The 16,826-nt window shown below is 42.1% G+C and overlaps 1 protein-coding gene across 2 annotated transcripts in view; it reads left to right on the top strand.

Annotated features, from left to right (window-relative positions):
- hoxb3a (homeobox B3a) overlaps positions 1–16,826 on the top strand; it is a 49,791-nt gene that overhangs the window by 6,337 nt on the left and 26,628 nt on the right. Inside the window, exon 1 of one of the 2 annotated variants that reach the window (XM_042504532.1) lies at positions 14,209–14,262. The exons of the other annotated variant lie outside the window; for it this stretch is intronic. The gene's annotated coding sequence lies outside the window, so the exon portion shown is untranslated. Of the gene's footprint in view, positions 1–14,208; positions 14,263–16,826 lie in introns of those variants that run through there. 2 annotated transcript variants of the gene reach the window in all.

Below are 16,826 nucleotides of genomic sequence, written 5' to 3'. Positions count from 1 at the left end.
CAAAAGGTAACTTGCAGATCACCTGAATCTTTAAGATGATCAAGTTAAGTTGGTCTAACGTGGTCTACTGAAGATGCTAACACTTATAAAGATTCACAAAATAGTAAATACAGCTACATTTTAAGTGAATTTAACAATTTTATATAAAGTATACATGAATCAGGATGAAAAGTGATATTTTTCCCCTTTTCAAGGCAATTGGTTTCATATGTTATTTTACGCAAGATGACCATGTCACATTTTACAGAGAAGAAAACATATTTTGGAGACTTTATAATGCTCTTTGATGAGAAATCTTGGATTCAGTGGACATAATATGATAAATTAGTAGCATTTATGTGCCCAGGGAACAGAAATTTTAACCCTAGCGACATTATTGCTGTAACTGCTCATTGTTGGATTAGTTTGTGAAGTTTCTCATCATAAAAGCATGAATGGAGTGAATCTAATTTCTGCCCAGAGCTCACACAGGTTCATTAAAAACACACACTTGTTAAATTAAAAGTCCTGCTGCTCTGCTGCTGCAGAAATGCCCGCTGAGCTCTCATTTAGTGAAAGTAGACTCTTTTTTTTATTCTTTAAGTCTGATCCTGCCCCATATGTTGATACCTGCAGCTCTGTCACTTGTCCTGAAGCTTCTCTCCATCTAAAATGTAATCTCAGTAGGATTAGCAGTTAAATTACCGTGAAGCAACACGGAGTCATGCGTGCAGATGTGACCTGCAGTTTCCTGCCTTACACTGTGCTGTCATTGAGATGTTTGAAGGCTCTGGACCAGCTGATGGAGCTGATGTTTCAACAGCAGCTTTGCACAGGAAGCTGCAGGCTTTCAGGGTTCACAACACTTTTACGCCCAGTGTGACGCGCAAATCTCTCCAGTATGTGTGTTTGCGCGTGCACGTTCTCACATGGCTCAATAGTCATCACAGGCTGGCACACACAAACATTCAACCCAAACACCAACTCTCTGACCTGGGGAGTCTCGCGGTGGTTTACTAATTGCCAGACAAATCGCCCGCGCGTTTTTCCCCCTCTCTGTCTCTCGCGCTCGTTGCAGCCGCGTTGCCCGAGAAATTTATTATTCTGGAGAGCGCGAGGAGAAGGGAGGTCACGGTGCTGGCGCGCGGGCCTGCAGGAGGAGGTCGTCACGAGAGATATATGGCTGCCAGGCTTTTACTACTGCACTGGCTCTGTGTGTATGAGTGTGTGCGAGAGCGAGAGAGAGCGTGCGAGCAATTTAAAAGTAGACATGTATTAAGTATTAAAAAGAGAGAGCCAAATAATGGTTGCCAAGTTGCAACACGCGCATACACAATTTCTTTTTATAGGCCAGGCTGCTGGAGCACAGTGCTGTGGCTGTGTTCTGGAGTGTTAGTCAATAGGTATTACAAATGATTAAACAATTACTAACGAGAATGAATAAGATCAAATCAGCATCCTCAAGCAAAGAGTAATTTGGAAAACAGAGACTGTAAATCTCTTGGTGTATAGCACTGATTATACTTCAATAGGAAGCATGAATGACCCTCTAACTGCTGTAACTGCAACTTTAACTATTGAAACAGTTACTATTATCTTCCCCCCTTTTCGTTATTTTTTCGTCTTTTTTTTGTTTGTTTTGTTTTGTTTTTGTGTTTTTTTCTCAACATATCTGTTGTTTGGTCACAACTTGGCAACACAATTGTTTGGATATTAACCCTTTGAAACCTGGACTAATATAACTTTTCCTGTGCTGCGTTCAGACACGTCTCACATGCATTTCAACCTTTTCACCCTGAGTTAACTGGGTTTCATGGGGTGAAAGGCAATGACCAACTTGGCAAGAAATGTCACGTAAATTGCAATACATTTGTAGATTTATATATATATATAAAAAGCTAAAGACAAATGTCCTCAAAATGTATTATTATTGTTATTTTTATTTATTTATTTTTTTGTGGCTATTTTTAGGTTTGTTTTTTTTTAGTTTCTTGCTAATTTAGAGGTAATTCCTTCTTCAGTTGCTCATCGCCTTATTTTTTTCATGTTTTATGGGGGAAAACGCCAATTTACTCATAGGTTTCAGAGGGTTGAAGCACTATCAGGTCCTATACCTGATTAAATCATAAAGACATTATTACTGATGAAGAATTCATGTCATAGTGTGAGCTTGTTATATAGTTTCCTTTATTGTAAAGTGATGTGGCAGTTTGGCAGGGTTAGTATCAGTGATGCTGCATCCAGTGAATGGAAACAGGCCAGCCTCCAGTGTGATGACTTTACCATTGTGCGTTACAGCAGCGCTCATATCCCTTAGATGTGAATGATAAATAGGCGTCTGTGGTCTGTGTGACTAATGGCGGAGCATTAAGGCCGTACTATTGATACTTAAGTATTAAACAACGCCCTTTACCTTTTACTTATCAATATCTTAATGACAAAGACGCGCTAACTGCTGTTATATTATTATAGATATATATTTATATGTTATATAAAGTAACATCCCGGACAGCAAATGTGGAACCGCGTTGCAGGCACATTCAGCCTCTCACATTTGTCCAAGTTTATTGTGAATGTGTGGAAGAAAAGCAAATAAAATAAAATAAAATAAATCCAAAATAAAATAAAAAAATTGGGTTGCAATGTTGTTTTGTATGTCCCCGTGATCATTTCAACTGATGCTAAGCATTAAAACCCACATTAGGAGGAAAGGCTACATGCATAGTTAGTGTGCAGCATTGCTGCTGATGTGTTATGCACATCCGGTCATATATTCATCGTTCTTTATATGTAAAATCTATGTACATGCTAAATAATGAGAGATGTAGCCTCTACTGCTTTATTAAAGTGCACATGCCAAATTAACTCTGCATTTTTATCACTGCTAATCTAGACGTGCTGTGTTTGAATGTTCATATTGTTTAACTGTTGGTTTTAAACTGGCACAGAAAATGCCTCAATACAAAGAGCAACATAAGAAGTGTGATATGAAACATATAATTGATCTGTACTGTAACTCAGCAGGCTCTCTGCTGGCTTTATGGCGTTAACAATGGTAAGACAGTGAGCATGTTCAAAAGTCATTGATCCTGTCATGTCTGACAACAAAACGGCCACAGCTGCCTATTAAAATGCAATATTTTGTATTCAAAATACAGACAGGCGGCTTTCACATATGGTTTCCAATATCAATTTTATGATCATGTTTCACTATAAATAATAAAGAAAAACACCAATGAGCGCTTACAGATGCATTTGAAATATTTGGTTAATGCTAATGGTAATTGTTTTTAATGTTTTTTTCATCATCATCTATAAACATATTTTATAAAAACAGAGTAATAATAAAGCTTATGGAGTTTTACCCATCAAGCCACACGGCTCGTGAGAGCGGCTGGGGATGTCTCTGGTGCAATCCCATAACGGAGGGGAGACCTCACGTCTCGCGCAGGAGAATATATTTCAAAAAACGGTTGTGCGCGTGCTGCTGCCGTTTCGAGACAGATTTACGAGCCGCAGTAAAAGGCGAGATGTCGGGGCTCGGTAAATCAATCTTACTCTCTCTTACGCACTGTCTCTGTCTCTCTTGCTCACTCTCGGATCACATCTGCCCCAGTAATAATAATATAATAATAATAATAATAATAATAATAATAATAATAATAATAATAATACTTTTAAAATGCTCTCGACTCTTGTGGTGTTACATGCAGCCACGTCGACTCACGTCTTTGACACTTTAATTTTACGGCCATTCTCCATCTTAACAAAGACACATTTTCAGTTTCTCTCCTTTTATTCAAAGCCTAGTTAATCATTAACGAGGAGGAAGAATCTACCTGTCTTAATCCATCACGTACCAAGAGACCCCCAAAGATCCCAAAGACCTCCAACATCACTTCACATTGCCTATTAGAATTATTCTGGGTCAAACTAGCCCATGTAAAATAATTTTATAACCCGTAAGTCGCGGTTTGTGCCTTTTTTCTTTAAATTTTCTGTAAATTAAAAAGAAATAATAGGTTACGGATACCTTTAAGAAAATGTCGGTTTTTTTAAATATTAAATTCGCTATTTTTAAATTTAGAAATATATATATAAAAAAAGTGCATGTACATCATCCCACAAAGACATTTCTTTGTGTTTATGGCGCAACCTCCACCACCCCTTACAGAATGATTGTTATGGTTTAGCTACACCGTTAAAGCACAATAGTTCATAGAATCTCCTCCCTGTTGTCTCTCCACCCATCATAATTCGGATGTTTAGGCTATTGAAATGTTTTTTTGTGTGTGTGCGTAATAGCTTTGCGTGCGGCTGTGCCAAGTTTACAGAGCTGATTCGTATTGCTGTTGTCAGGCCGGCCCAGGTCTCTGCTGCTACTTATCTTAGCTGTTGTTTCACACTGTGATTGCTATAATTTATGGCCGTCATTACAGACGCCATCATCACCACCGCAAATGTTTGATTTCAATCTTGTTGTGGGTAAAAATCTCAGGGAACCGCCGCGGCGCGAGGACTTTAAAGGAGTCAGCCTATGCGTTTTTACTGCATCAAGTAATAAATAAATTACCACCCGACTGTTTCACTGGTAATAAGCTTAGAAGTGCATTTATTTCCTTTCTGCTAATTATTTTTATGCCTTTGTCATGTTGTAGATTATATTTTTAGAAAGTGGCCAATTGTTTTTGTTGTCACAAGTACTTCTGGCTAATTGATATTACGCGTTTTATTTGGCACATCTTCTCTGGCCTCACAGTGAATAAAATAACTAAGTTGTAATGGACTGCGTTTGTGTTTTTAGCGCGCAGCTACCTGCAGGATGGAGAGGCGGGGGGGTTGGAGAGTCCCAGTGAGGAGACGCAGCGTGTCTTGAGGCTGCCGCGGCCCATTGTTTGACCTTGAAGTGTTTCTCCTCAGCAGCGAGGTTAGCCCCGTTAGCCTCCCGGCCTCAACACTTTTTTATATAAGAGTCTCCAGCTCTTTTGTTCTGCTAGAGGCAGCTCGAGCTCTGGAACCGGGAGACAGAGCGCCGAAACGTTCTATTGTTGCTGGCCCACACGGCCTCGCGACGGGGGGGTTTGTCTCCTTGTTGTTTCTTCATCTCTCTGTCTGTCCCTCACTCTCTCTCATTCTTTCCCTTTGTCTCCCTCTCTTTTTCTGCTCTCTCCGCGTGCTACCTGTCCGTTACTCTCCCCTCTAAATACCTTCTAAATGGATCACAGCGCGCGCGGTAGCCACCCCACCAGGAAAACTTGTTAATGGCATGAAAAAAGGGTTTGGACAGTTTCGTTCACAATAAAACATTTAATTTAAATCCATGCTATCACACAGGGGTGGAGGAAAACCTCGTGTGTTTATTTTGAGATTTATTTCTTGGATTTCCAGCCGCCTCGCGCTCACATTTCGATGCGCAACATGAATTTGTAATTATTAAACAAACAGTTGGGAATGATTTGTTTCCATTGCTGTTCAATATTAAGCTCCGGGGTGCGCAAACATGACACCAAACAGGAGAAGTTAAGTCTGCTGTGAAGCAGATAAAATATGTTCATGGAATATTTCCAGTTGCCGGAAACAGATCCATTGAAATATCAGACAGGACTATAAGGAATTCCCCTCGTTCTGCCGACTAACGGCGCAGCGAGAAAGAGATGACAGTGAGGAATAACGAAGAAAGAGTCTGAGGCGTGCAGTCATTTTTTAAAAACGAACATAGTCGGTGACAATCATCTTTTATCGGTCTCTCCGTGCGTCTGTCACAGGCCTAACCCTGCTTTACCTTCAAACACACACATTAACACACACTCACTGCCTCCCACTGGAAAAGGGCTGAAAGGTGAGCAGAAGTGCTCTTTTCATGTTTTATTTTGAACTCAAAGTGCATGCATGCAATCACTGGTCCGGATGGGTCCCACGAACTGAGAGGCGCGCGGATACCCCCCAATCGCCCCCCCTCACCCACACCCACACCCCCAACACGTCACGTGATTCATTAAATAATTAATGCAGAGGTTGCAGAATAGATATGTATTCGTCAGGAATATAACGGTGAGACATGCTCCAGTGTGTGTGTGTCTGACGTCGAATATTCAACTGTCCTTTCAAAAAAAAAAATACAAGCCCCCCCTATAGCAGCGGAGAGAGAGAGAGGGAAAAGAGGGGAGAGAGAGAGAGAGAGAGAGAGGGGGGAGAAGAGGAGACACTGAGAAACGCCAACCGAGAGAGAGAGAGAGGAAGAGAAAAGAGAGAAGGAGGCTGCAATAAAACAAATTTGGACGGGCGTGCGTCTTGCGGGTCGTTGTGGACACCGTGAGTATTGCGGAAGGAAGGGGACTGCATGGGGGGAAACCACTCTTCTTCCTCATCTTCTAACGCCGCTGCGCCGCCTTCGCACCGCGCCACCTCTCACTGAATCATAGGGCTATTTTAACAGCGTGGTAAATATACACTCCCCGAAAAAATACCCATCTTTCGCCGTGTTTTCTCATCGTGCATGTTGCTGTCGTGTTGTTTACACATCACCCCCCACCCATCATCATCAGCCATTGTTTATAGCGGTGCAGCAAGGCAGCCTGCAAAACCGGAGAGAGAGAGAGAGAGAGAGAAGGAGGAGAGAGAGAGCGAGCGATGCAATGTGAGCCGATGGCTGTTTATATTTTAAGAAGCACTTGGATATTCTTCTCCATCTTTCTCCCATCACCTCCTGTCTGCCTCTACATCTCTCTCTATCTGCCTCTGTCCATCCCTCTCTCTCCCTCTCTCTCTCTCTCTCCCCTCTCCCTCTCCTCTTTTTTCCCAGCCCAGCTACTTCTCTTGATTTATAGTGAGGCAGGGTGTCAGCGTGCGGCCGGGGCTGCCATTGTGTGTTTGTGAGGGAGTGCTGTTGTTTATGGTGCTGCCCGCGATAAATCATGTTTTTTCCTCCGCTGTGGGGAAGACGGCGGGGGGAAAAATGACGGTCGATGGACCGATGATACACCGGAACGAGGAAGAAAGAAGAAGGAGGAAGAGATCTCAGCCATGGTCACCACGCGCTTTCGGTTCTCCTCCTTCTTTTCTGTTCCGGCTCTCTTTCCCTTCATGCTCTCACACACACACACACACACACACACACACACACACACACACACACACACACACACACACACACACACACACACACACACACACTCACACCCTTCCGCTCTTTCCCCCCACGCCACGGGTCTTGCTGTATAGCTCCGGGTCTTGAATTACTGCGGCGACCAATTAACGGGAGATTTGTATAAATTTGGCACACCGGGCACGCCTCGGCCGCCATGAAATCTCATAAAAAGGGAGCCACCGGCCAGGAAAATCTCATCTGTCTAGCCAAGAGGTGTGAGAAGTAGCTCAGCCAGGAAGCTGAAATGACGCCGGTTCGAGTTCATGGCTTCTCAGGCGCAATTAGGCCCTGCTATAAAGTGAAACGCAATCATTCAAACGAGTTCAGAGGCTATCCAGGGAGAACCAAGCGGTGGAATTTATATGGTCTTTATTTATGTCTCCAGAACCACCTTCATATTGTTCTAGCGCAGCGCAGATATCACATGTGCGGCCAGTAATTGTATTTAGAGGAGCCCAGAGGTGTCTTTGAGGTGTCCAGACCATACTGTGGCTCTGAGTTCATTTTTTAGAACTTCTCTCTCTATGCATTTTTTTCCTCAGTATGTTTTCTTTGGATGCCTGCTGGAATGGAGCTGGGCGCCATTATTCATGTCAGCACTCAGTGTCTCTGCCTTTGCTCAAACCCTTCACCGTGAATCAGTCTCCTCTTTAAACGTGGCAAAGAAAATAAGATGCAGGACCAGATGACCCCCCACCCCCACCCCGGTTTTTATTCATATATGCTCCATATTCACACATATTTCATATCAGATTCTGTTGCTTTTCTACCTATGGCTGTGGAAAATCAAATGCTCAATGAGACATTGTGAATTGGCACCATTCTTAGCCCTTCCCATTGCTAGGAGCGCGTGGTAGAGGGGGTGAGTGAGGGGGGTGTAACGTAATTTTCATCGGCTAACCTCATAACTCAGTATAGTAGATGACGCTTGTGTGGTGTTGTTTTGGTGTGAAGCCAGCTGCTAATCTATGCAATAAGTACAGTGGACAGTCTAGAATAATAAATAATACATCATTTTATTACATGCACACAACAGTAGCTTGCTATAGTATTGTAACCAGTTGAAACCTGCAACTTTTCTTGTGCTACTTTCAGGCAAGGATTTAACTTGAGCAAAAGGGGAATATGCAACTTGGAAAGAAATTATCCACAAATTGTAAGAAATTTATAGACTTAGAAAATGATTTCTAAAAAAAGCTATAGGGAAAAATGTCTAGAGAAAAAAAGAAAAAATATAGAACACTGTTACTACTAACTACTATATGTTAAAACATTCATATTTTAACCACTTTTCCCAAGTCTTATTTGCCTTACTCTCTCTCCCTATTTCTAATTTTACGCTGAATTTCTTGTTTTTTTGGGTTTTTTTTTTTTTTTACAAGTTTATTGCAGTTTATTGGGGTAATTTCCTCTGTTGTTGCTCATTGCCCTTTCCCCCGTGCCTCTGAAATAATTCCAGCCAGTTTGTTCACGTTTCTAATGGTTATTTGGCATAGTAATAATAATCATAAACAATCAATCATTGATGTGTATTACAGAGTTATTAACGCAGGTAGTGATGCAACGCTGGATGGAAGGATGGATGGATGGATGGCTGCATGGATGGATGGATGGGTACACTGTAAAACCAGACTATTTAGTCAAAAATGCTAGTGTCCCGGCTGCCTTAAATTCTTAAGTTAGGAAGGAAAAAGTTGAGATGTTTTTGTAATGACTGAGCTTTTCTTCTTAAATTCATCCGACTTAAAATTTTAAAGCAGCCGGGACCCGAGCACTTTCGAGTTAAAACAAGTAGTTCCGTTTTACAGTGTGGATGGATGGATGGATGAGCATCCAGAATCACTTTAAAATTACATTTCAAAGAACTCCTCTCTCCTCCTCCTCCTCCTCCTCCTCCTCTGTCTCCCTGCTCGGCCATCACTACCAGTGTAAACCTTAGTGTAACCAAATTAGAGCGGCTCCGCGGCTTCCCATCACACAATAATGACAGTAGCAGCAAGAGGCAGCGTTTTTCAAAATGTGTATTCCTGCTGTCCGCCGCCGTGTCAAAAACAATATCTAGCCTCATTTCTGCGGACGGAGAGACAGGGAGAGAGAAGAAGGGGGTGGCATTATTTCTTTCCTCCCTTTTTTCATATATATTTAAATATTTCGCCGAGTATCTCGACCTCATATCTGATTCGGGTGACAGGGAGGCGGTGCAAATACATTTCCAAACGCCATTCAGACATAGTGCGCATGACCCTGCATATAGGCGAAAGTTAAGAGCTTGGCGTTAAAAATTAACCAAAGGTTGGTGCATTTAAAAGGCTCCTGACTCACACAGTGTTTGAAACGCAGCAGCAGAAACGCGTGGTTTATCTTATCTTATCCAAGGCATGTGTCCACGGTTAAGTGTGTTTTGTCTGGCGAGATAGTTCCACATCAAACCCAGCTGAAATAGTTCAAATATTTGAAACGGTGTTGAGAAATGATATCGCTCCCTGTCTGACATCCATTATAGCTGCTGCTGCTGCTGCTGCTGCTGCTCTCCAGGCTGCAGGAGGGGGGATTCAACTCCTGCGAGGCCTCCCTGCATTCTCCCTGGCTAAATACAATTCTGCAAACGATGCTGCTGCACTATTATTCATAATCCACACGTAACAAAGGTGCGTTGGTAGCTCAGTGTGAAAAACGCAGATAATAAATTGCGCTAATGTGTTACTGCGCTGTTTCTGCACTGAATCTGTTTGTTGCGACATTTGAGGCTGAAATGAATGTTTAAACCTGCTGTAGGACAATGGCAGCTTTCTCGGTTCTTTGTGACATCAAGAGAATAGAGAAAGCAGCTGAAAATACGTCTGGTTTATAATAAGACGGGAAGCTTATTTTGTGTGCTTTAAAACGTTACATTTTTGTCAGTCGTTTGATGACATTTTGTTAAAGATGGAGCGGTTCTGTTAATGTTTGAACCTTGCGGTAAGGGATACGTACAGAATATATGGTGCATTTTTGTTGGGGGAGTGTTGTTATTTATTTATTCGATCTCGCCTCGTCTTTTTCTCACATTTTTTAATGGATCTAAATGCGCTCTTCTTTAAGATGCAACGTTTTACGCGTATAAAACATGTAAATAATAAGGCGTGTTTGTTTGAGCGAGTGAGTGGTAAAAATAGTCTTTATCCCAAATGTATCGTTTGCTGCTGAGTTAACAGGTCAATAACAGCTCAGCTCAGGGGAAAGCTTGTTTTAAAGCGTGTCTCGACGGTCTTGAGGTCCTTTACTGTGTGTGAGAGCTGAAGCACTAAACAAATAGGGCTGATAAACACAAAAATGTCCATATTTGTTTGTATTCACCGTGATCAAAACATCCTTTTATTGCAGGTCGGTGCAGACCCACGCGCCTAACAGACACGCGTGATAAAGCGGACAAGGCTTCACACAAGGCGCATCTTCCCACTCAGTGCTGGGACTGGCAGCCATATTGTCTTCTTCTCTGTACTTTTCCCACGCAAAAAAAAGGAAAAAAATGAAGAAAAAAAAAAATGCGCCGGCGGATCATTCCGGAAAAGTCTCAGGTTAGAAAAAAAATAATAACAATATAATAAAATGGAAAATGAAGCTAAACCTATTCCAACCCGCCGTTGTAACACTCAAAACAATTATGGGCAAACTGTTGTTGTTATTATTATTATTATTAACAACAACAACACATTTTGCTTCAAACGTCGCCCAATTTTAAACTTGCTTTTCAGAAAATACAGAAAACATATAATAAAATCACACACACACAAAAAACCCAAAACACTTTCCCAGCGTTAGGCTGCATCATTAAGAGAGTGAGCAGTGAACTTAAACAGCGCAGAAATGCACTTACATTTATGTATATAAATCCATGTTAAGGTGTAGGTCTATTATGAAGACACAGTTGAAGTATAATATATAAAATACATTAAAATATTTTATTTTATTTTTTATTTTGTTGTTATTTTTGTCGTTGCGTGCTCCCTCAAAGTGCGCAGTATAAGAGCTGTTCTGTAACCCCCCTGCGAATATTCCAGTCATTCAAGAGTGCTGCAGAAGAAAAAGGCCTTTAAATTGCGAAACTGATTCCCCCAAAAAGAAAAGCACGCTACATTTTAGCAGTACTGGAAATGTATTCGATATCCAAAAGGCTGGTTTTGCTCAAATCTGCCCCCAGCTGCTATAAAACGCCGCGGAATTTTTACGGTTTTACTTGTAATATAGTTGCTTGCAGTCAAAAACCGGTTTCATTTCTCGCTTAATTGAAGTGAGAAAGGCAAAAAGCATTAGGAGCAACGAAAGCAGTCCGCTTTAAAAATGAAGCAGCGATTCCTCGAAAACAGTCCAACATAAATCAGAGGAGCGCGCGGCCTCATAAATCTGCAGCCGCTGGACGTTAACGAGCCAAAGATTTAAGTGTGGGGAAAATAATGTTAACAAAACACCTTCACGTGTGTTTAAATCAATCCTAACAATAGGGATATTTTAGGAACCTAAAACCAAGAGTTATTTTAATAGAAATAATGCAAAAAGTGTTATTGTTTTTATTAAAATTCTAATAATTTAAGTATTAGTATTGTTTAACCCATAACCTAAATTGCCTTATCTCTCAGAGGCTGCAGATATCCCGTCTCGTGCTCCACGCGCAGGGTACTTCCGGGGCTCTTCCTCGCGCGGAGATGATTACCCGTTCGGAAATAAATCAATAAGAAGCCTCGCGCTAATTTATAATCGGCTGCGCGAGGTCAGTGATTCAAAGCGCGTGAAAAATGAGCAGCTTAAACCGTATCCAGAACCCGCGAGCTGCGCCTTTTTTCCCCTTTTTCAACCGGACCGAAGAGCAGCAGCATGCACGAGAGCGATAAGAGACACCGAGCTGCTGAGCCGGAAATGTTTCCAGGCACGAGCCTTTTCCCCCTCTCCTTCTCCTGCTTTTATCATAGCGGGTACAAACTAAAAATAACGACTACGCCTCGGTGTAATTGAACTTCTCTCTCTCTCTCTCTTTCTTCCTCCTCGCTTTGTCTCCCTGATTGTGTGTGAGAGTGTGAGTGTGTATGTGGGGCAGTGAAGGCATGTCTATACGCGTGGGCAGATAACAGAAATACACACAGAGAGGAGGGAGAGGCTGAGAGAGAGAGAGCAAAGCCAAGTGCATCTGTTTGGGATTAATTTAATGTCTAAATTTTGCCCGTGAAAAACGACCAAAAAACCCCTCACCATCAAACTACTGCAACCCAGCAACGTGTCCAGGGGCTCCAAAATGTGCCATGATGCTATCTCTGTAGAAGGCTCACGAGATGCATTTGGGCTATTTTAATCCTTTGAAACTAGAGCCAGTTGGTTTGTTTCCTTTCAAAAACACGGGGAGAAGGCAATGTGCAACTTACCAAAAACATGGCTCAAAAATTAGCAAAAAAGTTACAAGAAAATCAGCTGAAGAAGAAAAAAAGAAAAGTAAAAAACAAACAAATCTAAAACAAACAAGAACGCCCCCCTAATTTTGAAGAAAATTTCTTGTCACATTTTTTAAATTTCTTGAAACCTGTGAAGTATTTCTTGCTAAGTTGGTCATTGCCTTTTCCGCCATTTTTAAAAAAAATTAAACCAACTTGCTAAGGTTCCAATATTCCAGATAAATATCGTCCAAAATAGAAAGTATTTTTGTGGCAATATTGCTTCTCCAGAAAATGTGCATGGGTCTCACTGCTGAATAGGTCCATAAACACAATAATGGACCGTTGCGGTACATTTGTATGTATTTCAGGTCACTTTTTTTTTTTTTTTTTTTTTTTGTAAACAGCAAATTATTCGGGTTTCGTAAAAGGTTCAGTCGATCTCATTCATTTATAAGAAATTCATAATTCACATGATATTGAAAGTTGAACGTTGATGACAGCTTCCCTTTAGAATGATGTAGGCTTTTGACCAAGTGTTCTCGCGTATCACATGGATAAACGTGATTAGCCCAAATCGGATAGGCCTGTGCTGCGAGGTTCTGTTCTGCCGAATGTGTAAACACGGCGGAAACAGTTCCCAGGTCAAATCACAGCGGAATGTCTCCTCATCCTCCCCGCTCTCAACCTCCTTCTCACTCTTCCTCTCCTCTGATCGCTCTCAGTTTGACGCCATGTAATAACCAACATCTGGCCCTCGCGCAGGCAGGATGGACAGGCAGGTCACGCTGAACCTCGCTAACCCCCTGGCGCACCTCAACCAGACTCCCCTATTGGACAGGAACGAGAACCAGAACCCCCCTCTGCACCCTCCCCCATCACCGACTCCCTTAGCTTCTTGCGGCCTGTCTAGCTGTCAGTCCAGAGGCCGGTTCAGGAGCGCTTCGAGGTGTCAATCCGCTTTTTAGGAACGAAGGAGCCAGGGGTCCGAGGGGGGACAAACACCGGCAGAGAGGTGGAGAGAGCGCGAGGATAACCAGTGAAGCAGCCAAAATGAAGAGGAAGTGCGACTATTTTGGAGACAAATCTAGAATTTGTTCTGCAAAGGTTACAGGTCAGCAAGCAAGGCAGTAAAGTACCCCATCGTTCGCTCTCGTGCCGGTGGATACTACTCCAGGACAAGAAAAGCGCGAGCCCTGACCGTGGTGCTGGCCAGGCACGCACCGGCCTGCTATACGGGGAATTTTGCAGCACATGCAAGAGGGTGGGGGGGTTGAGCGCGCGCACGCGGTGTGTTTTTTAGGGTAAAGTAGCACCGCGAGCCCCAGACCGAGCAGTCCCCGACAGCTTGTGTGCTGTAGGTAGGCTTTGATTGTTGGAGATTTATGGCGCAGCCGACTCAAGATTTATGGCTTTTCCCAAACCAGGCATGCAAACGTTTGGCGTCTCTTTTACGCTGCGTTATAGAGGCACTCTAATGGACTCACCGGTGTTATAACAGCAAGCAACAGTGCGGGTTAAACGCCGGGATTTACTGGCTTTAATGCTATTTTAGTACCAATTTTTGGACACGTTAGAAAAAAAGCCAAACTCAGTAAGTGCGCGCGGTGAAAAGTACATCCAAGGTTTTCCAAGAAGGGATTCTCTGGTGTGTTTTACTCCATCCGGCGTCTCCGTCCAAATCAGACTGCATCCAGGGCGAAAAAGCAGGAGGAGAGAGCCGCCGACAGAGAGCAGGTAAGGTCTGCCGGGATGCTTCTCGCTCAGTGTCCCGGTGTGTGTTCCCGAGGCGTCCCCATCCCACGCGCTCCGCCGCTCGACATGTCATTAATTATCTGTTGGCGTGACCGTGGTCTCTCTCTCGAACTCGCAGAGGCATCCGCGGGGTGTGCCCGCGTGCAGGCTCTATTAGTAGCCAAAAGCTTCTTTTCTCTCCGTGTGTGTGTGTGTGTGTGTGTGTGTGTGTGTGTGTGTGTGTGTGTGTGTGTGTGTGAAGGCAGCTGAAGACAGATGCCCCAGAATAGGTAACAGCAAACTGCGCCTCTCTCTCTCTCCTTCTCTCTCTCTGTCTCACTCCTCATTTTAAAAAGAAGTTTACTCGCAGTTCGGACAGAGAGGTGTGTGTTTGGTAGGTGCGTGTGCGCGTGTCACAGTGAGAATGAGTTGTAGTGAATAGGGACCTGGCGGCTATAGGTGTAAAGGAAGAAGACGCACGTTAGCCACATTGTGATTTATGACAGTGTGAAAAGACTGCCCCCACCCCCAACATTAAACAAATCCACAAATGGTTCTATAAAAACAGATTTTTCCTCTGACCAAATCTAAAGAGAAGCAGGCAAAGTAGCTATAAATAAATGTATAATTAAAAGTGCAACTATTTCACCCCAATTCACCCTTACTCTCACTAATGGTTTCTTATTGTTTGTCCACCCGGATGTAGCACTATAGGTCCAGTTAATGGGAGAGATATGTGAAACCAATATAAGCAAAATAGGAGTATAATCAGATAAGAATAAAACACAACTATTGTCCAGTTTACTTAATGTAGAAGTTTGTGGTATAGGCTGGCAGTTGGAAAAAGCATCCGAGGCACCATTATTCTGGGTATATAATAAATAGATGAGCATGGATGAAAGTTTTGACTTTAACAGTCATCATGAAGTCAAATGGACAGTTTTTGTAATTTATTATTTGACTATATATTTATGACTTGCCATATCATTGAAGAGCACCTGATTTTTTACTATTACCAACATGTTGTATGTTGACCCAGTGAAGCACTTACTATTTCTTTCTTCAGGAATATAATCAAATGGTGCATGGGCTGAATTTAGGTATATACTGTATGCCCATAACTATACAAACAATACATGCATAAAAGTGTGATTTTACAAATGATCCATTAGGCCTTAGTTCTCTTGACTCCTATGTTGTAATGGGAGAAGATCCAATCATTACTTATTCAACGTGTTTAGTCTTTATATACTAAATTGTACTGTTTTCATCTTAAGTAGACACGTGTTTAAAAAGGAAACTTAATGTCTCATTTTTATGTGCTGATATGTATTTTCCAGTATTCATTTTATTTCATTAATCAATAGGGAAAATATTTTGGTTTCCTTACCCCTACCATCTCTTACACAGTTTCAATTTTCATTGTAAATCTTTACTCATAATCGTAGGTGTAGGTTTTGTGGTTTAATATAGGGAACATGTCCCCTCAATTTTAATAAAATGTACATTTTACCCCCTAATAAAAACATGAAAGTGGCAGAGGACCGAGAGAAAATTTAAGACATTTACACCATAAAGTGATGCAGAAATTGCACAAATTGGTGCAAAACAAACAAAAAAAATCACCAGAAGACAGAAGATTAAGTGTTTAATGCCGAAATTTTGAAACAGAACCCATACCCTTGCTCATAACTCTTCATCAGTGATTCTTTCAACCTGAGGATTAGGAAACTCATGATAATCTAAGCGGTCACAAGATAACAGAGGGATGAGGGATAAAAACAATGCTTTTTTTCTCACACAAATTCAGTTTTATTTCATTTGCTTTTTTCTTGTGAGGCATTTGATAATATTATGTCTGCGGGGCTTCTAGAAATCATCCAAATGAATTGCCTATTATCTTTATGCTACGCTATGGCCATTACATGACTCAGAGTCACAGGAAGATATTCCTGCTGTTTAGCCTCAAAGATTTGGAAACACGGCTCGGTGTCATATCTAGTAATAGGTGGACAGCTCCTCTGGAAGCTTTCTTGACCTTGGCGGTTTTTGCTTACTTCCGGGCATAGGGACTTTAAAGTCATGAAAAACCCACAGCAACTCCAACACAGCTGTGATTTAATTGATTTTTTCATACATCACTGACAAACTATGGGCAAAACAGCCATCAGAGTAAAATAGTAGGGGCAAGCATGCCTAACACTGTCGCAGTGTATAAAGGCTGACAGGTCTGGCCTGGATCCATACAGCCGCTTTCTCCTGCTCTAACAGGCTTAATAGCAGGCCTATCTGCTGCTGGGCCAAGTGGCCTGATTATATTACAATCACCGGCTTCTTTTTCTGATCCGTGTGTCATAAGAGGAGCATGTTGTTAGGAAATGGATACAGGCCTGTTGTACTGAAGCAGGTTGTTCAACACTCAGCATAATGAGGCCCCAAAGCTATATAATAACAACTTAGGAAAATCCATTTTTAAGGCAATGCCAAACCACAAATTACTACAGATACATATCACTGAGTGCTCCAGTCCCTGGATGGGCTTAGACACCAGTGCAGGAAGTAAACCA

Source organism: Plectropomus leopardus, chromosome 17, assembly GCF_008729295.1.
Source record: "Plectropomus leopardus isolate mb chromosome 17, YSFRI_Pleo_2.0, whole genome shotgun sequence".
Lineage (NCBI taxonomy): Eukaryota > Metazoa > Chordata > Actinopteri > Perciformes > Serranidae > Plectropomus > Plectropomus leopardus.
This window is presented reverse-complemented; position numbering and strand designations above follow the sequence as displayed.